The sequence below is a fragment of the Cryptotermes secundus genome, unplaced genomic scaffold (assembly GCF_002891405.2).
Source record: "Cryptotermes secundus unplaced genomic scaffold, Csec_1.0 scaffold298, whole genome shotgun sequence".
Taxonomy (NCBI): Eukaryota; Metazoa; Arthropoda; class Insecta; order Blattodea; family Kalotermitidae; genus Cryptotermes; species Cryptotermes secundus.
Window position 1 is genome coordinate 1,051,520 of NW_019741976.1, and position 23,919 is coordinate 1,075,438.

Here is a 23,919-nt window from a genome sequence, read left to right on the forward strand (position 1 = left end):
TACCTCCATGAACTCCGTTCACTTCGGTTTTTCTAAATCTGACATTTTCGGTAGGACTCCTTGGGCGGGTGATCAGCTCGTCGCAAGGCCTCTACCTGTACACAAACACAGAAAAACGCACACATACACAAACTAAACATCCATGCCCTGAGTGGGATTCGAACCCACGATCCCGGTTTACAAGCGAGCGAAGACAGTGCATGACTCAGACCGCCCGGCTACCGTGACCGGCTGTTTATCATTTTATTCTGCAATATTTTAGGTAACTAGATTTCTTGAAAATTCTACCTGCTCATCCTTCACGGCCATTTTTCCATCTCACTTGATGCCTCTTATTAGCGATTTTAATTTTTTTTTTATCGGCGAAGGACCTAATTACGTGAAAATATGTATGTACACTTTTCGTCTCGCATTCGACACTTGCAAGACTACCGCATTTAATTATTCTCCCTCGAATCAACATGTTTTATACCCTCGACATCTGGAACCATCTAGAAGGCTCTGGTGGGACCTCGCTTCAGTTCAGCGAGTAGCTTGCCCTGCCAGCCGAGTCAGAATTAGTTCAGCTGTACTCATACACCTCTTCACATGTGTCCTGCTGTCTGGCATTCGCTGAGACAGCGAACTACCTGGGTAAGTGTCGTTTCTTGGGCCCATTTATACCAATCTTAGTTCTTAGCTTCTTCATTTTCTCCAGCCACTATATTTGTTTTGTTTTCTTATTCAAAGAGGCTTCCTCAGCCACGTTGTTTATATGAAGGCGGTTGAGAGAATGATTGTGAAAGACAAGCCAGGAGAGACGTGGGACGAACTGCGGTCGAGTATTTTGAAGTATCTCGGTATTTGTCGTGGGAGCTGCAGGAAGTTTGATAAAATCTTATCAGCAAGTCATGCTTCTGGGACGTCTTGCCGGGCTTGCGTTTGGTTACATCAAGGATTTTATCTGGGTTGAACGACACGTGTTTAACCATTAATGTTGTTGCTGTTGCTGCTGGCGTTGCCGTGGCCGATTATTTTCGTTGTTGTGGTCGACGATGATGATTATTACTCAGTTTTGGAAGGTAGAAATATATTTATTATTATTTCACTACAAATTTTGGATATTTGTCTCGGAGTTCATTGTTGCAGGAACTAAGAATGTCATTACTTATCCTTATAAAGTATTGTTGACCAGCATCATTGCGAACTACAGGTGTGTGTCGAGCGTACTCTAGGTAAACTGCATCACAGGAACCCAAATATACTTTAATTTATTAAGGATGATAATAAATCATTATTATCAATATATTATTAGATTAAACCGGGCCATGACATATGCCTGTTCTGGAAAACACCATCCTGCATGATTGGAGGGACCGACTTTTCCATTTTGACCTCATAAGGACTGACCCTTTTCTACCGTTTCCGTATGCACACTCTTTCTGTTTTCGTCACTCCACGTGACCAAAACAATTATAGGAGTCGTAATTGAAAATGTGCAGTCATCTAACCTTGTGCCTTTTAAACCCAATTTTTTAAGAAGAGGTCATTTTAAGCACTTACAATTTACTGAAAAAAAGAGGGCTACTGAAGACGTAAATTATGTAACCCTTCTTTTCTTTCAATACTCCTCCCTCATCTTACACTCTTCTTCAGGTCTTCCTCTTTCCAGTCTTCTTCTCTTTCATTTTTATCTTCTCCCCCTTCTGCCTTCCCTTGTCTTGCTCTCTTAGGTCTTTTCTTCTGCTCCTTGTAAGGCCTGGCCGCACGTTTTTCAATACGGATTATAAAACACATATCTCTTCACCATGGAATGGAAACGAACCTGTTTCCTGTCCCTTACGATCTCAAGTGTCCATTTCCGAGCAGATTATTTTCGAAATAAACTGTTTTGAAGTTATGAGATTGCACTTATCATACACCATGCAGTTTTATAAACCGTTTCTTAGTACCTGAAACTGTGTGTAAGCTTATGAGTTATAAATTTCTCTTCTACTCTCTTGTGTAATAAATTGTTTAGGTGTGGTATTTTCTGTTATGAAACCACGTAGTCTGGTGCGTGACTAGGAGCTTTTCGGATGAACATTCTGCCTCTATTATCAGGACAAAAGTTATTAACAGCAGAACAGCCCCATCACACTCTGCAATAACCCAGACAATATCACCTAAATCTAAAATTCAGATCTCAATTATAGAACTCACGTTAGTGCACTACAAAAAGCTCTGGATTATTTTTGTTTTCCATTAATTTCAGGGAATCGATATAGCTCAGTCGTTATAGAGACTTACTGGCTATACGATGGCGTATGATATTCAGAATTACTGGTTTCTGGACTTTTTCCATCGTCCGGTATTCTAGAAACTAGAAAGACACCTACTCAGCTGGGTCCCTTAGAAAGTGTTAACCTCAGTCACTGGACAATCCATGTTAGATTCATACAGCTAAGTAATCACCTGATACCCGGCTAATTCGGAGGGAGATAACAAAAAAACATGCAATAAAAATTGTGATAGAGCACGCACATGTGTGGAACTAGGATAGAAGAGGAGGTAGAAATTTTGCTATAATCCTAGCCAACAAAACCAAGTGCATGAGCACAAATGCGAAGAAATAAAAATTTGTTTGTGAAGACACGGTTTATCTACTGCTAGCGCCATCTGTGGAGTAAAACCTGAACACTCGAGACTAGAACTTTATGGAAATCCATGAAGAATCTATCACGTGATACAGATGTTCTCTGTGAGTAAGGAACCTCATTGCTGATGAGGGGGGTCAGTAGGAGAAATGTCCAAACTGGGTTGGCTGATTGGATTGGTTAAGCATGCCCTTATGTTTCCTATATCTGCCGTTATGTTCAATTTCCAAAATCCTGGCATCATCCCAGCCTACTCTGTGACCCTCTTCAGAGGAATCTTGGGCTAATTTTTTATTTTCCTAGAAGACCCTGTTTAAGATTGCGTCTATGTTAACGGAGCCGCAGGCTAGATGTCTCCCTGTTTCGCCAATGTAGCCTCTGCCACTCTCTGAAGGAATGCTGTAGACGCACTGTGTCGTCTGTTGCGGATCTGTTCCCGGCCTCGTTTTCATGAGCGATCTCCTAAGTGTGTGTTTAGTTTCGAAGATTATCCTGATGTTGTATGAAACTTCTCCGAAACACCCTTCACATATGGGACATACACAGAGCCCAGATGCTTTTGCTCTTTATTCAGACAAGTGTTACTCTTAGAATTAATGGCCGAATCAATGGAAACTCATGATATCCCCGTTCAGTCTCTACGAGAACCATTTTAATATCTTTCTCACACCTACGTCTTGGTCTCCATGGTGGTCTGTTTCTTCTGGCTTTCCCACCGAAATCCTGTATGCATTCTTTTGTCTCTCCTTCTCTTACCCTTTCTCGCCCCGGTGTGTGCTACATTCTCTGCCCATCTCATCTACCTTGATTTCATCATTCTAATTAACGTCCAGCTGTTGAAGCTAATGATCTCATAATTAGCAGGCCTCGTCTCGTCTTGCCTTAACACCTTTAGCTTTCCTGTTCTGGTATCATTATTACATTCTCTCTTACGTACATACGGGTAAAACTTGGAGACCTCTCTGTCTACTACGTTTCTTGCTTCAGTGCCCCTTTTCCTTTGACAACCCGCTGCGTATTTATGCCTTGCTTGGTTCTTCTTTCCGAACGCTGTGTGAGGTCTTCTGCATTTCCCCTCCTACCAGTAAAATCCTAGGATATGCATAACATTAATGACACGTTAAGAAATTGCAGAGTAAACTCACGTATCCCTTCCCGCTATTCCACTTGTTCAGGTTTTTGAATGTAGCATTCCAATTAGGAGCACTACACAGCAATCCCTAACGTATAATTTCCGAACTTTTGTTTTATTCTTGCTTTCGTCTCGTCACTCATCATTGCCTACTTTACAGGGATATAATTTTGCGGCAACATAATACTTTGCTGAAAAAGAATGAATGCCTTCTTCCGATCGATATTCGTCTCTCGTATCTCGTTCTGGCTAAAATTGCCTAAAATACTAGTTCCTCCGTCCACATTTGCCTAAAAAAAATTGCCCTAAAGCAATAAATTTGCTAATATATTGTATCGAGCATCGTTAATAAACTTTTCCTTGATATACATGTCTTAGCGCGGATCTTAAATACACTTCACAAATAATGTAACTTATAAAAAGGAAGTGTTTTATTTCCTTAACTGACAAATGCAGTCCGTGAGCTGCAAGTCACAGCCCTTTGCTGAACTGCTTAGTCAGGAAAAGGAATATATCGCATATTTTAACCGCCGAGAATGTCCTCTTTTCCAGGCAACCGATTAGTTTTCTTAACGTAATATCGAATTTGTATTTTTAACGGGAAGTGATGTTACTTCACACATTATTATTATTATTATTATTATTATTATTATTATTATTATCATCTACATTTTTTACATGTGGTGGATATGGGCTAAGAAAGAGGAAGTAACAAGTGGAGGAAGAAATATGTGCAGACCTGTTGAGAATCTTCATAATTCATGCTCTTCGCCAGATATTATTAGGGGTATAAACGAAAGGAATATGAGATGGGTGAAAAACGTAGTACGCATCAGAAATTTATGCACATCTTTATTGGATGAGCGTGAAGAGATAGAAGAGATCATCTGTAGATATAGCTGGCGGAGTTAAAAAATATTATTGCGCTCTCCTTTGATGTGATTCCGTGTAATTTGGTAGATATGTAGGAACGTTTTGGAGGGACCTCCTGCCTCCATCTTCAGGGAAGAGGAGTAAATACTTCTGATACCTTTATATAAATTACATCGCCTCTAACCCGCGGAAACTACAACTTTGGCTTTCATCCCCGTGAGAAGCTGAGCTCTTACGTAGTGTTAATGTGCATTACGAGAAGCTGATTGTAAGGGCGTGGTTTGGATTCATTTCGCTGAAGATAATATTTAATGGAAGGTTGCTGTGGACATTGTAATGGAACTCGGGTGCCATAAAAGGCTAGAAATGTCTTAAGCAGCCTAGCCACAGTCACCGGCTCATAAATAAGACCTTTCTGCGTAGACTTAGCCTTGTTAGTTATAGCTTTATGTATTCTTGCAGCGCAGTTCCTCCGAAATTTTGATAATCTAATACAAATTTAGTCCTGAAAATGGAAGCAAGCTGTTGCTCCGAAACTGCATAATATCTCACACCAGAAGACCACAATATGAGGCCGACATCTGTCAAATATTTGTAACCTGTTATACACGTACTTGCCTTCTCGTTCAATGAAAGCCGTAAATAGTGAATTCCAACATGATCTCTAAGGCTGGGGCCACACGAGCGCACAGAATGCATCCGTTGTAACGAACGTCGTGACGTCCGTTATGGAAATAAATAAGAGAGGCGTATGCTACGCTTCCTTCTGGCTCCATTGCAGACAAAAATACTACGCACCGCATTCTGCAACTATGTGCGGTCCTCAGCAACGTCCGTAATAAAGTACGTTCGTTACAACGGACGTACTTCGTGCGCTCGTGTGGCCCCAGCCTAAGTGCTCACATATGACAGTTATGTCATCCATTTAAACAGCATAAGGCCGAATTATTCTTTGAATACACGTCATGTTTAAATTAGAGCGAAATAAATAACCAGTTTAGAAGTAAGCCTAATTACAATTTTACCTGGTTCTTCTGAGAAAGAAGAACCGGGTTAGCTCAGTCGGTATAGTGACTGGGCAAGGGCTGAACGACTGAGGGGCCAGAGTTCGAGTCCTGGGTGGTAAGAATTTTTTCTTCTGCACGTCACCCAAACCGGCTCTAGGTTCCACCCAGCCTCCTATTCAATAGGTACCTGGGACTACTCTGCTCCGATTAGTGACGAGGTCAAGAAAACGTGGATCTATACATCCACCCCTCATACGTCTTCATGGTGTAGTGCGTCCTTAGTTAAGCACAGGGACAACTTTACTTTTTGAAAAAATTACACCTTTTATTTTTTTTTTTAAATCTGACCCCTCCCCATTTGTCCTAAAACTACAAAGAGGTGGGGGCTTCTTTTGTGGTGACAGCTGAGCTTCTTGCAACAACAAAAGGAAAGCAAGAATGTAAAATTTTGGGTTTGCAGTTCTCATACAGGTAGCTGTTCTATGTTCTGGGATATAACGCCGTGTAGCCCGCGGCCGGCGCATAAGGCTGACAACCTTAACGCCATCTATGCGCCGATTGTCTAGAAAATGTGGGAGCCTTAACATCTCACAACCCTATGGACCTCCACGGCCTGTTACAGTGACAGCGTTAGTTTTATTTTTACTCCGTGATGATTACTGAGCTACTTATTTTAAGTAGAGGCTGTGTCTTCCAACAATTGAAGTTACACATACCTTAAAAATTTATGTTGGAAATACAACACGACGAGCGATAACCTTTAAATAAATTTTAAAACACTGAATATTTAGAATCCAGTAAGATGTACATACACAAAATGGAACCTAAACATTACTACGTCATACTCTAAATTAATTATACAACCAATAACTTTAAAATTATGTTATCATTAAAGAATATTTACAATAATTATAGAAGTAACAGTGATGTGTTGCTTTATAAGCGATTCTTAAATAGGGTGTTAAGATAGAATTCAATGTAGAATAGAATTAGCTTCTGTTCCTCTTCGCCCTTCTCACAGAACGGGGAAGTACAGGTATGACGCAGGCTGCGACAGTTGTCGGCTTGAGTTGGTTCGCCACATCTCAAGACGTGACGGCGTGTGGAATGGGCAAGTGCAGACGGCATTACTGGAACTGCGTAGACTGGATTCTCGTCGCTTACGTGCCCCTGCAGTTTGAAATATAGACTACCATGTTATTGCCTTCCTTTCGGTTTGCCTGAGTGGCGGCATGAACGTTCAAGAGCTCTTATGAAATATGGCAGGAAACACTGCAATTCTAAGTGTTTCACTTAATAGTCTGTTTCGGAGAAGAACAATATTCTCTTGATATCTGCAGACTTTCATAGAAGTAGGGCCAACCGATGTTCTAACTCTGTGAAGGCTAAAATTACAGTACACACGCGTGTCTGATGTAAATGCTTATGACAGCTGCGAAAGAAATATCAAAATATGTTAGATTTAGTAGTACAGGAGGTCAGATGGGCCGATCAGAGGGGTTCCAGAGGGTCAAAATATTAATATTGTAACGTGTTTTGGGCTCAACACATCACAATAATTTCGGCCTTAATTCTGAATGACTAATCCGTGAAATATTAAGACTTTTCATTTCGTGCATCCTGTTGTGTTATTATATAGAATTCTTTATTAGAGTCCGTCGCAACACAACAATATCTAAGCTAATTTTAGCCTTGACCATTGTATTGTTGTGTTGCGATGGACTCTAATAAAGAATTGCATTAAGAAGACTTCGTTCATCTGAAATATTCTTATATGTATATATGATAGTTCGAATGTTGCCTCTACCAATGTATTCAGAAAATTTGCTGTCGCGCTACTGATGTTTCGTCTTGCCTGTTTGATTTAATGTTATTGACAACGGCTAGTATCGAAACTGAAACTATTTTGATTCTTTAAAGCACAGTGGTAACTATATTTACCGCGTGCTTTAACAGTAGAAAAATCTGCATTCCCTCCTCATAGCCTATTCGAGGGTTTTGACTGATTCACTAAATAAACAGCGATTTTTTTCCTTAAACATTAACTTACTGATCATGTAAATATAGATGCAGTGTGTTTCCTGTGAAATAGGAATTTGTTTTCTTTTTAATATTATTTAGTTGAAGGTTATGTTTCAGAAACTGACCATCCAGACTCCCAGAACCGTAACAATGTTCAGACCACTCGACAAAGTCCATGCACAAAACTGACGTAGTAGAATATTGGCCGCCGGCGTGGTAAGTCTCCCGATATTCACTCTCTCTCACTCTTTCAATGTTTCGGATGCTTAACTTTAAGTCTTACGTCTACCCGCTATATACTTCGCTGTTAGTGGTTAGCATTTCATTTTAATATTCAAACAAATATAGGTTCATTCCGGACCGCCTCTGTGGTCTAGTGATCGGAGTTCCTGGCTACAAATGCAGAGGTCACGGGCTCGATTCCCGGCTCTATCAGATATTCTGAGAAGTAGTGGGTCTGGAACTTGGCCCACTCAGCCTCGTTAGGATAATTGAGGAGCTACTTGAATGGAATAGTAGCTGCTCCGGTCTAGAAAACCGAAATTAACAGCCATGGGGATCCGTTATGCTGATCACGCGACATCCTCTATCCTCTTAAAGTTGCCATTGACTTCGCCGACAAGCGGAGGGTGTTCGGTCGGTATAGTTCGCTTGCGGACTAAAGCCACGGCGTTTTTTTTTTGGTTCATTCCTGCTCTTTGCCACCGATCTGTAAAATAAGAAAATAGCGAATCATTCCATAAAACCTGGAGCAGAGGCAACTCCAGATAAGCAACGTATGGCAGATGTACCTCACAAAGTTTACAGCTTCCTTCTCAGTTTTCTTGAGCTTCACTGCACGTCATGTCCATACGTTCTAAACGAACATGTAACGCGACACAAAGCAGGGAATACTGAGTAAATGTTCCTTACCAGAGGTTCGCGTTGCCTTACAAAATGATGCAGGGGTTTTTGTGCCCCAGAATTCTGAGTCATGGGAAGACGTAAGGTTTTTGGTGCGTAGGCGGTCCGGAAGAATCAATGGATTGTCGCTGTCATAAGCACTGTTAACGTTTTCCCTGCAAGAAATTATTAGAATGATACGGAGTCTCTTTGTTTCTTTTTGTTTATAGAATAGGGGGCACCCCCGCCGTGTGTTTCTCTGTTTCTGACACCCCAGTGTTGCTTACATTGGCGTTGCGAGAATCATTCATTGGTTATATAAACAAAATATATGAAGAGAAAACGTAACAGGGATTTGCTGCCAGGAATGTACATTACAGCATTATCGTTCGGCCCAGCTGGGGTTCGAAGAAAGTCCCGATCTCTAACGTCACTGACGCAGTCTTTGTCAGGGTTAATTATGTCACGTGCGTCTGATGGGATACACACGAAATACTATTTGTGCTGATCGACATATAATATTAATCCTTCTTCACGTGTGACGGATCGTTCTAGCTTCAAACATGTTACATGTACAGCCACTGCTAGGCAACGGGTTGGTAAACAAATTCCCGCGAAGACAGATTCTTGGTGAACAGTCCGTTACTCGGTTAAGCAACAATTCTGAAAACTGAAAAAAGAGTTTTCAATGTGGTCCGCATCATGCTGAGTGCTAAGCAACAGAACTGTAAACACGTCTACAATAATATTTCCTGTGGGGTCCTTGCTGAAGGCTTATGGGGGACATCGAAAGTCGTTTGCAGTGTCATAGCTGAGAAGCCTCACGGAAGGAGTTCTGAGAATTCAGCTGTGAAGTGGTAACATACATTAAAGACTTTGTGTGCTGTAGTTACAGTAATCTTGAAGGTTTATAATCTAATTGTAGTTATGACAAGCGGAGATCCAATAAACCGATTCACCAATCCAAATCCTCCTTGACATGGTCATCCTAATAATATTTAACAGAGGAGTGCGTTTTACGAAGCTCCTCGTTATGCATTTATCTCCAGTCCTAGTTACTTCATCTCTCTTAAACCCGAAATAATTTAACTAGCGCAGTCGGTATAGCGACTGGTTACGGGCTGGACAATTGAGGTGTCGGAGTTCGAGTCCCGGTAGGTTCAAGAATTTTCTCTTCTCCATGTCGTACAAACTAACTCTGGAGATCACCCAGTCTCCTATTCACTGGGTACGGGAAGCTCTTTCTCTGGGGTAAAGCGGCCGGGGTGTGAAGCTGACCACTCACCTCCAACTAGAGCAGAGGTCAAGAGAACGTGGGTCTCTACATCCACTTCTCTATGTGCCTTCATAGGGTAATGCTTAATTAGTTAAGCACAGGAACAACTTTACCTTTATACCTCTTACGTCTCTTCATTAAATTCCAAACGTCCTCGTGTAATGTCTCCATAGGTACTGAGTTAATAATAAATTCCTGTCATACGAAACAAAAATTGAACACTTGTAACAATTTCGTGCACACTTTTTTTTTTCCTTGGCACTACAGCCCCCAGTGGGCCTAGGCCTACCTCCATGAACTTCTCCGGTCACTTCGGTTTTTCTTGATCTTACACATTCGGTAGGACTCCTTGGGCGGGTGATCAGCTCGTCGCAAGGCCTCTACCTGTACACAAAAACAGAAAAACGCACACACACAATCTAAACCTTCATGCCCTGAGTGGGATTCGAAACCACGATCCCGGTTTCCAAGCGAGCGAAGACAGTATATGCCGTGACCGGCTTCGTGCACACTTAAGCTTGTAAATTAGATGTCTTAATGCATTTGTTTTCGTATTGTATTCGTGAAAATCAGAACTAGTTACCTGGAATTGTTAAGTTAGATCTTGAGAATTTTTCTTCACCCATACTATCAAAAGTAAACAATGTCAAGACAGCCAATGCTTGCAAGTAAGCAGTCTCATTTGTATCCTGAAATGGCAAATATGCCCACAATGTATATATTTATGTATTTTTTATTAATGGGATTCAGTAATGAAACGTGGAACGAAAAAGAATAGTTGTGTATGTAGCAACAGATGGCAGTATAAAGTGACTCAGAGCCATAAACAATGCTGCCAACAATATGGACAAAGGGGAGTGGCTAAAAGATGGGAAAGTTAGATTTTGTAATGGATCTAATCTTAATGTTTAAGTGGATTGCACTGTTCTATTACAAAATAAACTGCTAAAGTGTATAATCCACCTCGAATGGCTAAACTAATCTAAATTGCAGTTTCCTCCACCCCATTCCTCCCCACAAGAATATACACTTCACGAATTAGGCTTGTACTGTGCCGGTCCGTTCTCCGTCTGATAGCCAGTTGCAGCTGCACGGGGAGCGTTAATTGAGGGGGTGGACTCAAATGGTTTAGAGAGGAAGAGAAGTGGCGTGGCCTCGTGAAATTAGGGTTCGCTATTCGGTATTTACATACACTGAAGCTAAGGGGTTATGGAGGCTCGGTTAATTGGCTAGCCCCGCTGCTGTTTCCCGAACCGTCTCACAGGCTAAGTTCGTCTTGCGGTTGCTGTGATTGATGGCCTTTATTTTCCTTAACGTTGCGATGCTGTTCATGTGTGAGGTCCAGTGGGCACACGGCACGTCTGAATCTCTTGGTTCGTGGAGTATTCAAAGGCGCCTTTTTAATCGTTGGCTTTATATTGCGTCGAATAGCGACGCAAGTGTCAATAAAGTGCTTGAGAGTGTGTTCAAAGTAGGGGTCATTCTCTGCTTCAGGGTGCTGAACCAAGAATTTGAGTGGATGAACTGAGAAAATGCACGCAATTATCTGCCATCTTGGGGTGTAACTGAGTCAATATTAGAACCAGGACCTTGTGACTAGGAAGAGGGATTCTTAACCACTTTATCGAGACATTTGACAGCAGCCTAAACTCGTGTCTGAATCACATCATTGAATTCCATGAACTGAAGCCGATACTCTTTCAGTCCCTCAGAGTAAGGCTGTACACAAGGAAGACAAAACACGTAGGTCTACAAGCTGACTTAAGCGGCAGATACTTTAACAAGAAAGAGCCCAGAGAGTTAGTCGATGTAGCGACGATCTACTGGTTGTACGGCCCGGGTTTGATTCCTTCAATGCATTATTTTCCTCTTCTCCACAGCGTCCAGACCGATTGTGGCGCCCAAACAGCCTCCTATTGAGTGGGTACAGGGATGTTCTTACCCCTGGGTTAAAGCGGCAGGGGCATGAAGCTGATTGCTCACCTCCAACTGTTGCCTGGGTCAAGAATGGTGGAGTTATACCTCCACTCCCCATATGTCTTCATGGCTTAGTGCTTAATTAACTAAGCACAGGGAAAACTTTACGTTAAGAGAAGTCCGTACTGACTCAGAGTTACCATGGATGTTCTTTCCCGAGGCGTCATTTTTCAATGCTACACTCGGGAGCTGTAGCCTCATTTCTGTTATGTAAGAGTGAACTTTCAATTTAATAACACAAGTAAGTAAAGTAAAGCTATCCCTGTACGAGGCCGTGAAGGCCCATAGGGTTGTGAGACGTTGAAGGTCCCACATTATCTAGACAATCGGCTCAAAAATGGCGGTAGGGTTGTCAGCCTTACGCGCCGGCCGCGCTTTACTCTCCAAGAAAATTATTTAATTAATTCCTGGTACTCATTTCTGTTAGAGTGAACCCCAGGGCCATAGTGTGGCTGGAAGGATTAATTAAATTGAAAAAAAAACCAAAATGACCTCATTGGGACTAGAACCCGCGACCTTCCGGCTTGTAGCATAGCTCCGCAACCAACTACGCTACCGCATAGGTGTAACTAAATTAATGCGGTATGGCATAAAGTGGCACTCGCCTGCACCCACTGAATATTACGGTCACGTGGGTAGTTCCGTTCCTGGAGCTTCTGGGTTCAAATATCTGTCTGGAGCTCAGCTATCCTGACTGATGTTTGTCGTGGTTTTCCTTAGTCTCTCCAGGCAATTTCCGTGACAGCAGTTCATGAAATTTTCATTTCACATCCATGTAAATTCATTAGAATCTAATCTATCATTTAGAGCGATATATTCTGAGCTACTAAAGTTGTTCTTTAAATAAATCAGAAATTAATGGCCACCATTTCTGATTCGCTCATGATCGAATTCCTCCACATGGGAGATGAATACATTCGAACTCCGAAATATACTAGGAACGCTAAACTAACCGCATATATGTGAGGGAAGAGCGCGTAAACAAGGGTGATGCTTTGAAATGAGCTACGAGTTTGCACCATACATGATCACCTTCCCATGTCATTCGAAACACTGCAGCTGTAGTTGAAACATCGTCATTATGACCAAAGAATTAATGAACCATTTCTCTTCGTAAATATCTTACAGATACAAAGCATTTGTAAACACGGAAGTTGCACTTAGTTCTAAAGCGAATCCACTGATAAATTTTTATGAAATTTCCCAGAAAATTTCGCACCTAACTCCTTTACTTTTATTACTATTTCCTTTGAATTCACAACCAGAATTATTGAATTACAGCTCCCACAACATTTGTGCAATTCGTAAAGGAGCAATTCTTGAGCACTGTGTAACAGTTGAGGCGAATACTTGGTACACTGTGTTTGCTAAGGAAGCACTTTCATCAAGTTCAAAGTTTCATATAAAACAAGTCCCTCAGGAAAATCTAAACGCCTTATACTTTCAAGAAGGAAGTGTGTATTAAGTTAGCAGTAACTAAAATATTTCGCTTATTTTCTCCGTGCCCTGAACTGAAGCCTCAGAATGCAAACTAGAAACTCCTTTGAAGACGGTAAACGTGGGAAGCTGTGCGGGAAGGCGATATGTGTAACTCAAAATCACACACTCCTGCGCGGAATTCAGCCACCGTCGGGCTCAGTAAAACATTCAGAAATTCACGTTCCATCCCCACAAATTAAATTAAGTTGAAAATAAAAAGTATTATATTCTGAAATATAACGAAGTGTAGGTCGTGAAAAGTCAACTGGCGTGATGCCGTACTTGCAACCCTCTTTCACGCTGCTTTGTCACTCGGTTTATTCTTTGACTCTGAAATTGAAAGCAATATGTTACTCCGAAACATCGGTTGATTCTCAACAGCCTGTGTGATGTTCTATGGCAGAAGACAGCCCTCTTTACAGCCACCTCTGTGAGAACCTCAAATCCTACTGAATTTAAATTATACCCAGCATTTCATCAAGTAAACATAGAAATGCACTTCAGGAAGGGCATTTTTTATTATGAAACAAGAGTATGCCTACAAAGTCTGTATCAAACTTACTTTCTGTGTTAATAATTACAATCATGGCAACGGTGCAAGTATTAAAGACTGCGTGTGTCAAATATGACGGGGGCGGAACCTTATTTAGTATAAATCATGCATAGAAATGAATAAAATATTCATGCAGTAATTAATAATATATTGCTCTGCTAGCCTGACGTCATATATAGAAGTATGTAAACAAGAGGAGGCCTGGATATCTGAAGGGTTTTTCTATTACAGTACCTCTCATTAGCAAATGTATTTTTATAAATAAAATTTTTATGTAGGTTGCTTATACGATTCTGTCTCCATTGTTTGTTGTTTGCCTCCTGTTACAATGTAACGCGCACATTCAAAGATTTTTAATTAAGTACAGGCGACGCGATAAATCCAAAGAGAATTGAATTCATATACATTCGAACATATAAATTCGAACATGATCATAATATATGGTGCTGACGATTTCAGCTTTTCTAATACGTCCATGTTCACTTGTCTAACAATTCCATTTTGTATTAGTTTTACCCCTTTACCCTTTTCATTAGCAAGTGCAGAACACTAGCACAGCTATTGTACGAGCATGAGGGAAAATTTACTCTGTCACCACATGTTCATTCTGATTGACAGGAATTGTGATTGGTGACAAGCTGACAGTTCTGATTGCCATTGTTTCCTCTCCGTCCCTAGGGTTAGAGGACATGACATACAAATCATTCGCCCTCTGCGTTGGTGTGGCCCTGCGTGTCCCTTGTCAGACCGATTCTGTTAGCCCGTAACCCGGATACCAGTGGGCGCCTAGTTGGATGTGTTGACACCCACTGCGCCTCTCTACAAGGGATACGTTTGTTTCCAGCTGAAATTGTTTTCACAAAATTATATTCTTTCGCCCTGAACTGCAGCGGTCACACCCAAAACAAAATCACCGATTACTTTGACCAGTATACTATGCGAATTGAAACAATTTTCGCACCCTCCCATATAGAAGGATTCCTGCCAGATTGATTATACATATCGATATTATAGTTATCCTGAAATATAGTCTAGACGTCATCCTCAAAACATACACGGCCTCCTCCTGTCAGATATCCGCCATTCATGATTATCTCCCCATCACACACTACGTTAAGTAGCTGCGAATGAAAATTTGTCGTCAGAGTCTCTAAGTATCACTCAGTCTGCAAACTGACTTCTGCTGACATTCTTCATAGCTACGCAGCAGTGTTCATGGTCCACTCGTGTGTGAGTAGCTGGCCGAGAGGCCGTGCTGGGAAGCATGCTCGTATTAACATCTGCACAAGGTGGAGCGGAGTCATCACAATCATCTTCTGATCAGTTTATCCCCTGGGGAGAGAGTCCAGGTACCCTATGAATAGAAGAACGGGTGGACCCGAAGGCCTGTCTGCTGGCTGCATCTCTTCAGAGAATTTAGAACGATGAAAACAGAGGAGAACTTATTAACCTTACAAATTGTACTTTTTTATCCTTTGTGCTTACGTATATAAACAAAATATTCTTCTCAATTAGAACAGTTATAAATTATGACATATATTGGGAGTGAGTCTGGTGTCGACGTTTCGATCGCTGGCGCCTGCGGTTTCCTCCAGTTCGTTCATGCAGATGCAGGCAGAATAACTTATACAATGGGATTACCAGTCGACAGAAATCAAATCATTTCCAGTACCATCCCCTGCCTTAGTTGAAGCTGCATTTTGAGTTTATGTATTTAATAGGTTCATGAATAAATATGCACGCTACCGTTCAGTTCAGAATCTGTTATCTTCGCGTCTCCTCTGTACAAAATGTGACTTCATCTTTTCTATATCAGGCCAGGCTTTGTATATTTTGTTTTACTGTGTTACGCTCTGCAAAGTGTTCAGTTATATAGTAATTGGATTTTTACGAGAGAAGGGGTGAGCGATACAGCGCAATTTGAAAGTAAATGATAAGGCGTTCGTTCTAAAGCACATGCTCTAAATAGCCATTAAATTTGTAATGTAGGCCTCTTCCTTTCCAAACACGACAGAAAATTTCCACTCCTTTCTACGTCAGTTTTGCGAGATATTAAATTCAAAGGAAATAAAAAATCGGTACTTTTCTAGAAGAAAATTATTCTTTTATACCTTAACGTTAACGTTAATTTTCGATACCATCGAGCGAAGAATGAATGTATGTTTCAAAGCTCAGAATGAATCTAATATTCCTATTGCAATAAAAGAGGAATATTAATCACTTCATAATTCGAAGAATAGACATATATTAAATTGTTAACCTATGCGTTATGCGTTCTTTATCTTAATTGATACTGGAGTAACTATCTTAATTCAATTAATTGCTTCATTATTATTATTTACAGTTTCTTCAAAATGTTCAAACACATTTTAATCTTTCCTCTGGCCTGAGCACAATTCTCATCAGAGCTCTGTGAGTACTTTCGGTAAAGGTGGCAACTCTGTCCAATATGCTCGACAAATGAATCATGTTAGTAGGCTCCTTTGCATACGATCTTATCTTCGTTATACGCCAAATGCAGAAATGCATTGATTTTGAACCACACAACGCAGAGACTACGCATCTTTGGAACTTGCCGAACCAATCACTGTTGAGACAACAACACAGATAAAAGTTGCTTTATGCATAGTAGCAGGATTCTTCTAGCTAAAAAGTTTTCCATCTCCCTAATAAATTGACACATTTTATATAAAAAGTGGAACAGAATACTGTAATAAGTATGTGAATACAAATTCATTTGCGTGAACTAAAATTCACTCTCAATATGGATTAACGAAAATGAAGAAAACTGAAGAAAGCAGTCTTCTGGGATTTGGCACCGTGCATATGTGGTGTTAACCGACGTTTCGGAGGAACGTATCGCCTCCATCTTCAGGGTAGAAGAAAAAGTATAAGAAATCTGCAAGCGACAAGCTTTTACCGTTCTCACGGTCTTGTCGCTTGCAGATTTCTTATACTTTTTCTTCTACCCTGAAGATGGAGGCGATACGTTCCTCCGAAACGTCGGTTAACACCACATATGCACGGTGCCAAATCCCAGAAGACTGCTTTCTTCAGTTTTCTTCATTTTCGTTAATCCATATTGAGAGTGAATTTTAGTTCACGCAAATGAATTTGTATTCACATACTTATTATAGTATTCTGTTCCACTTTTTATATAAAATGTGTCAATTTATTAGGGAGATGGAAAACTTTTTAGCTAGAAGAATCCTGCTACTATGCANCATAGAGGTTTAAATAAATATATTACCCATTCATGTCGGTGTATGCAGATTGTTAAGGTGTTAAATTTTAAACATTCAAAGACGACCTCTATAATCCTTAACTTCTAAGGTAGAAAAACGCTTTAAGTAATACCTCACTTACCTTAACTAATTTTTACTATATTTAGATAAATATGTACCAAGGTACGGCAGCAATTCTGGGAGTTCCATTCGCTTTTGTCGTAAATTAAAGTTAATAAATGTTATCTCATACGGCTACTTTTATTTTTCACAGTAAGGATAGTAGGCTAAATATTAATTTTTGTAAATTAAATTTATTCATCGTAACAGACGTAGAGTGGAAATTCAATAAAAAGTTCCACCAAAATATATCAAACAACAGAGAAATGTTATTTCTGCGAGAAAAGATTTCGTTTAGGTTAAGTAACCCTTTAATGAACCCGTGTAAGTAAGAACTAAAATGTCTCCACAGAACAGTTTAGCGTAGGCGTAGTCTGTTGAAAACCTGTAGCTATGTCGAAATCGGTTCCGTGCTTTTGACCCTGTCCCTGAAGCCACACAGACTGACACAACCTTCTAAATCTAATAGTCCTGTGTTCTATTCGATTTCTAAACGCACCCAGAAGCGACGAGTGACGCTCATGTAGTTCTAACCAGAACGACTTCTCCGGCTACTGAAAAAACTAAGTTTATTTTAAGTCCTCACTCATTGCAGTATTCGCCCTTCAAATCTGTTTGAAGCAAACATGTCTCCCAGCTTTAAGCGAAGCAATAAAACGAATTGCTCCTCAAACTTGTTTTCTTCAGTTTATATTTTCAAACGGGCAGATATTTTAGTTCCCCTCTTCTTTACGAGGTTATGGAAACTTCGCCCACCCCCTTCAGAATATCTCTCGCGGCACTGAAGTCTTTTGCCGAATTCCCCTCCTCCCATTTCCGCATGAAGTGTACAACTTGGAAATGAAGTCCTAACCTGCGTGTGCCTGTAAACGCGCACTTGCGTCTCGGAAGCCCTTAATGCCTCTACATTTAAGAGAGTTATGTATTAGGGTGAGCATATTTTGAGCACAGTACTCATTGCATGATGCCCAGTAACGCTCATCTGCTTCCCTCCCGCCTCTACTTTATTGTTTAGTTATATTTCGCTTCTGACACACTCATATAAAATGTGTTTTTTTTTTCTTTCCGGCTGGTGGAAGGGGCGCCCAGCAGAAACTGTTTGGACAGTAAAGGATTAGTCCTGTGGCTACCCACATTTAAGCCATAGGGCTTTTCCAGTGCAAAGGGAGATGAGGCTGAGGGATGGTGAGGGGGGTTGGTAGAAGAGAAGAGATTTGTGCGAATACGGGAGTGACACGAAAAGCGCAATAGTCTTTTTAGAGTTGATACTGGTGGACCCGACATGACCTGCGGGATAGTAGCAGCTGGACACAGCAGGGGGATTAAGGAACAGTCACTTTGTTGTCCTTTGTGGTGAAGCCTGCTCAGAGAAAGATGTCAGCAAACGACGTCGTTAAAGCGCAACGGCGCTTGTGATCTTGGTTCTCGAGACTTGGATATGAAACGTTTCCCTTACACGCGAACATATATTCAAGCGATTTGTATGATAGAAATTACGTTTTATGTTAAGATGTAAACACCTTGACCTACATGGTACAATATTTTGCTGCAACATGTGTGAAAAAAAAACTGCTGATAATTATTAGGGCCATCAGTAATTGCATTGGGGGCACGCGGTAGCGTAGTTGGTTAAGGCACTATGCTACAAGCCGGAAGGTGGCGGGTTCGATTCCCGATGAGGTCAGTGGATTTTTCAATTTATCTAATCCTTCCAGCCGACCTTGGGGTCGACTCATACTCCAACAGAAATGAGTACCTCGATCCTTCCTGGAGGGTAAAGGGCGGTAGGCGTAATAAGGCTGAAAATTTCACCGCCGTCTGTGAGCCGATTATGGGAGGCTAGACATCTCACAACCCTGCGGGCCTCCAGGGCCTGTTACAGGGATAGCTTTACCTTACCAACGGCGCAGTAGTGCTTGTGCACAGCTGATCTCGTCCGAAGTTTAAAGCAAGGGCTGGGTGTCCAAATATTGTGGATTGCCGTGTTATTACTGGGGATGTTTATGCATTATTGTTAACCTTGCCGTGTTTGCTAACCTGTTAAAGCATGCAGAGTTAAATGGGAAGGATTTAATCATACTGGATAATGTAAACAGTGTGAGCGGACTGAATTTAATGCGAGACTTTACGGAAGAATGATTTTTATTTATTCACTCGTTTATAATTCTTGTTTGTCCACTCTGTTTAGGTAATTTTTTAAATTTTATTATAGTGCGTCTCTGCGATGTTATGAAATATGAAATTGTATTATACCAGAAGAAGCACCTCGAGGGAGCCAAGGAATGAACTTGGACCATAATTCCAGGAAGTTACTGTTATTTCTCTTTGGTGTTCCACAAGATCTCATAAATTAATTTAAATAATTGACCACAAAAATATGGCACTACTATTTAAATCTGTCATTTTCGGTTCTTGAAACCACAAATAACCATTTACTTTATTCTCATAATTATTCATAACTAAGTAACTCCTTGAAGCTCAGCCCTTCTTGAGAAACCAAAAGTAGCTCAGCTACTCAAGAATATTACTAAAAATTTATCGAGCCCGAAGGTTCATTACCATGTTCACAAAAGCCCTCCACTGCTCCCCATTCTGAGCCAGGTCAACCCAATCCATACAGTCCCATCCTATTTCTCTAAGATCAACTTTAATATTACAATCCCACCCGCGTCTATATCTTCCTAGTGGTCTCTGTCCTCGCCTTCCTACCACAATCCTATATGCATTCCTCTTCTCCCCATAATTTCTACGTACCCAGCCCATCTCCTCCTTCACTTGATCATTCTAATTATACTTGGTGAAGAGTACAAGCTATGAATCTCCTCATTATGCAGTTTCCTCTAACCTCTTGTCATTTTATCCATCTTCGATCCAAATGTTCTCCTCAGCGCCCTGTTCTCAGACTCCCTAAATCTATGTTTCTCCCTTCACATCAGAGACCAAGTTTTATACCCATAAAACCACAGGCAACTTTATATTTTTGTATGTTCTAATTTTGATGTTTTTATACAGCAGACGTGTCCAAACTCATATGCGTGCTAAAAGGAAAGTATTTATTTGCAATTTCACTTGTGTATATTTAAATGTACGTGGTGGTAATGCATTTTGAAAGGAAGTGAAACTTAAACTTAAAAGATTTTGCACAGAACTACATAGGTGAGTTTCGACATTATTTCCAGAAGGCCGTGAAACTCGACGCAAAATATTTAAAGGAAATTTACTCAGTAACGATATTCTCAGAGCAACTGGATCAGTCGTAGCATTCTGGAATAGCAACCAAATTTTGTAATACTTGTTCTCATATCTTACACAGCTATTCAAGAGTTTTTGGACGAAATATTGCCTTATGTTTTGAAGTCATCTTATGTATAAAATGTAAGATGTAGCTGTATTAAATCCGACAGAAATCCGGTTGGAGCCATAAACTGGTAAACTCTACAAACTTTATGGCCAATATGGAACTGAATTCAGTATTTTCATTTCCAAATCCGATTAGACCTGAAATCTCGAATGCACCTTCCATTTTTACACAATGAGTCGGATCCGTCTCGGATTTTATTCGCGCCTAGAATTTTACGTTAGTATATGCCTCCAAATTATTTTGTAATTTTTATGTGTAGTTTAAATACTGACCTTGGTATGCACTGACCACTACCAGAAGGTAACATCTCATGGTGCTCCCATATTCAGGCTATATCTGCTTCCAGCAATGTTCTTCGTCTGCTCTATTTCAAGAACGCTTATCAAAACTAGAATTTAACATATTACTAATTTACATCCTAAATTCGAAATATATTATGTATTTGCATCAGTTTTAGTAAGAAGACTGTAACGGACTCAGAAACTGAAAGGTTAACACTGGTACACAACTATTGGTTTATTTTTGAAGTCACCATTTTTCGTCAAATATATTTTAGCCAGACTGCTTGTACCGGTTCTTACGGTCTCTACCCTTGCGGATCTCTTATTTTTCCTTCTACCCTGAAGATGGAGGCGATAAGTTCCTCCGAAACGTCGGTTAACACCACATCTACACAGTGCCACATCCCAGAAAACTGCGTAATTATGAGTATAAAATTAATATTGTTTGAAAATAGAGGAACACCGTGGAGAAGTAAACAGTAACGTGGGTAGAAATTTTGGAACATTTCGATAAGCAAAGCCGGGACCCCCGGTTCCACCCTTGTACGCCAGGGTCTCATGAAGTCGAAGCAAGATAACGTGTACACACAACATCTCATTGTTACCTTTACAAAAGGTTGACACCTGCACTTAACATTGCATTCACCTTCTAACCTTCTCACATCTTCCTATCCTACCATCTAAGAGACACGTTGTTTTATTTGTAAACTCTCTTTCTTTTCGTAATGAACGAGGTCACTGGAAACTGAACATTCTCTATAGCTGTTATGGAGCCAAGAGAAGGACGTCTTGCTGGCGAGCGGTAGAACAGACTAGAAATTTAAGATGTCCCTTGATAATCTGTTTAAAAATATTGTGTTTTGATTGCGTGAGATTTCTGATAAACAATTCAGTAGTAGAAAGCAGTCTTCTGTGATGTGGCACCCTGTATATGTGGTGTTAACCGACGTTTCGGATGAACGTATCGCGTACGTTCCTCCGAAACGTCGGTTAACACCACATATACACTCTGCCACATCCCAGAAGACTGCTTTCTTCATAGTCGCCGCCGTGAAAACCTAAAATCTTGCAATTCAGTAGTAATTATAACAATTTTCTTCTTCGACTACTTGAAATTATGGAACGTGTATATGTTTATGCACTATATAACATAGTTAACTTATATAGATTAACAGGTCTAGCGAGACCTGTGTTGATATCATTAACATAGACGCTCTTGCTTTCTCTGCTATAAAAAATATAAATTAAATATACCTTACTCTTAAAAGCATACAGCTCTAAGGGTGTCCCAGTTTAAATTAAATATATTTTGATAATATTACGAATTAACTCGGATCCTACAATAATCTCGAAAATAACTGAACGTTTCTAAATGCTCTCTACTTTTAGCAATGCGCATGCGCAGATTATTATTTCGTGTCCCTGAAATAAAATGCAACTAATAATGTTTCACAGCTTTAAAGTAAACAAGACTTGATGGGCCGTCAATTATTGAATTATATTTCGGTGTATCTACAAGAGAAATGCTTTAGAAAGGCCAATAAAAAGGTCATGAACCTAATTATATTTCATGTAAATGGAGAATAAGAATCACCATATACATAAGCGTCATCCTGTCCTATACAATACGTGAAGCGAGTACTGTGATACTGCAGCAACGTGTGTTGCTCATTTGAAGTCCTGACTCATGCTTTTCCATCACCTTGTTCCATTATATAGCTTCAGAAGGGGAAAGGTGGAGATGTCTATTCTTTCCTTGACACCTGCTGTCCATATACCCAGCCTCCCTAATGCAACGTGTTTACCAAACAATGTATTTTTCCTCCTCCCACAACAACCCTCACACTCCATTCATTCGTTCATTCATCCCCAGTACCATGTGAATTCCAGCAGAAGAATTCGTAGGATTCAAGGTGTTTCAAAATATACTTTACTTTCTTAAGAAAGTGCTCTTACCAATGAAATATGCCTAACGACGGTTACTAATATGTACTATTAATTCAAAGTTTTGTCTTTTTGAAAAGATTGAATACTTACCAGGGTTATCGTCTGCTCTTTGTGTCCCTCTGTTTAACCCCCGGAACTATCGAAAGCATTTCGATTGTGTTTCCCACTTGGGATATTTTCCATGTCTTGTTCGTGTCGATTAAGTAAAACTTCAGTTTACACGAAGCTAAAATGAATCTTATTCAGTTTTCTGGAGAAATAGAACAGTTCGACAGAAACAACACTGGCACGTGATGCCGTGTTGTTTCCTTTTTTCGTAGGCTCCTAATTCCGACTCGTATTTGACGATATGTATTCTCCTGTTTAAAGACCTGACTCTCCAAAACTTCCTCTGTGTTGTACCTTCTTTAATGCTCTTATTGATCTTAAACCTCCGGTTTCTCATAAAATCGTTTCCATTTTCCTTTTATCTCTGGCACAGAAATGCCATGCCTGACAGTTATATTTTACATGCGTCCTAATAAACATGTTCTAATTTGAAAATTGAAATAGGTTTGTGAATATCATTTTATGAAATGTCTATAAAGTAATGTACTACGTTCATACAAAAATATAATAAAATAAAAACATTGTTGCCTTTATCGCGAGAGCTCCTGGAGCGGATGGGACAGTTCTGTGCTGTACGGCACAAAGTCTCCCCTCCGCGGTGCTCACGTCAGAGTCTCAGTAAAGAAGAGAGTATCTACTACTGCATTAAGACACCTTACAAGTTATGTTCGAAGTCACTGACAACATGGCATGAAACTCCTGAGTGAGTTCAGGATATGGAGATGTAAACCATGCCATTTCATGTAACCGTATTTCAGTCGCATGATCTTACACAACACCCGTGTCGTCATTTTGTAGACAATTTCTTTCACACTGCAAGTTCCCCACTTGTTTGTGTATTGGAGGAAGTTATGTGTTCAGTACACAAGGCATATTTATAAAAGACTAATGTGACATCTATTCCTCCAGAGCTTCAACGGGAGTGTGCCTCTTGGGCGAGTGCTTTTAAACGTTAACAACTATGACAAATCCTATGTCACGCACACTGCCCTTTTCCTTTCATTTGGGCACCATGAAAGCTTTGGGAGTTGATACCTGTGCACACAGCATTCCGGCCCTATT

At 40.4% G+C, this 23,919-nt stretch overlaps 1 long non-coding RNA gene across 1 annotated transcript in view; it reads left to right on the forward strand.

The window, feature by feature from the left end:
* Positions 1–555: 555 nt before the first annotated feature.
* The window catches only part of LOC111872851, a 165,827-nt gene continuing 142,463 nt past the window's right edge, over positions 556–23,919 (forward strand). Inside the window, exon 1 of the long non-coding RNA XR_002844307.2 lies at positions 556–633. This is a non-coding gene — a long non-coding RNA (uncharacterized LOC111872851). The remainder of the gene's footprint in view (positions 634–23,919) is intronic.